This window comes from Sinocyclocheilus grahami, unplaced genomic scaffold (genome assembly GCF_001515645.1).
Source record: "Sinocyclocheilus grahami isolate Dianchi unplaced genomic scaffold, SAMN03320097.WGS_v1.1 scaffold126.1, whole genome shotgun sequence".
In the NCBI taxonomy this organism is placed as follows: Eukaryota; Metazoa; Chordata; class Actinopteri; order Cypriniformes; family Cyprinidae; genus Sinocyclocheilus; species Sinocyclocheilus grahami.
The window spans coordinates 2,331,090-2,332,151 of record NW_015505305.1 but is presented as its reverse complement, the minus strand read 5'-3'; positions in this window follow the sequence as shown (position 1 = coordinate 2,332,151).

Sequence of the window (1,062 nt, the reverse complement as noted above, 5' to 3'; positions counted from 1 at the left end):
CGGAAAAAGTCAGATTTTCATGATATGTCACCTTTAACATCTCAACCGATTTGAAACATCACATATTTTAATCGATTTTCAACCAGCTCGCGGTTAATCATTACATCCCTACTAATCATATATTCAAACTGTTAGACAACTGGTTGACAATCTTAACCCATCTACATTAGAACCAATTGAAAAAATTCTGGAGCACATGCAGTTTACATTTAAGCAAATTAGCGGCTAATCTGTATGAATTAGCACGATCACATTCATATGTTTTCATACTGCTTACTCCCCACTGATGGTTAGGTTTTGAGGTGGGGACAGGGTAGGAGCTTCCAGGAGCTTTTTCTAAAAAATAAAAAAAATCAACACTCAAATAAAATTTTACAAATTCATGTGAAATCGCCACCTTGTAAAATAATTAGGTTATCTCATGAGAATGGGTTGCAAAACACTTGGCAAGAAAGAGATGGAGATAATAACATCACAGAAAACTACGAAGTTAGGAGTGTATTCACATTCAGAGGCAGATGTTTTTGCCAAATTGTCCACCTCAACCAAACACACATTCACACCAACACCTCCAGGACTGCGAAGCAGGAGTAAGCGGCAGCTTCTAATTAAAGGGGTCATATGATGCGATTTCAATTATTCCTTTCTCTTTGGAGTGTTACAAGCTCTTGGTGCATAAAGCAGATCAATAAAGTTGCAAAGACTAAAGTCTCAAATCCAAAGAGATATTCTTTATAAAAGTTAAGAGTCAACCACGCCTACCTAAAACGGCTCGTTCTAACACGCCCCCACATGTCCATGTCATGATGTGGGAAGATTTGCATAACGCCGCCCAAATGTTCACGCAAAGAAAGAAGGCGTAACTTTTATTCTCGCTGTAATATTGTTGCTGTGGACGCCATGTCGTGAAGACGCTGTGTTTCGTTGTGAAAGCGAAACTACTTTGTTTGGCCTTCCAAAAGAGGACGATATCCGCTTCGTCATGCCTAGAGCTGATCCATGCTGGTCGCTGAGGAAATACATCAATATTGCGCTGTGGATCGCCGGATCGGCTTTCACCGT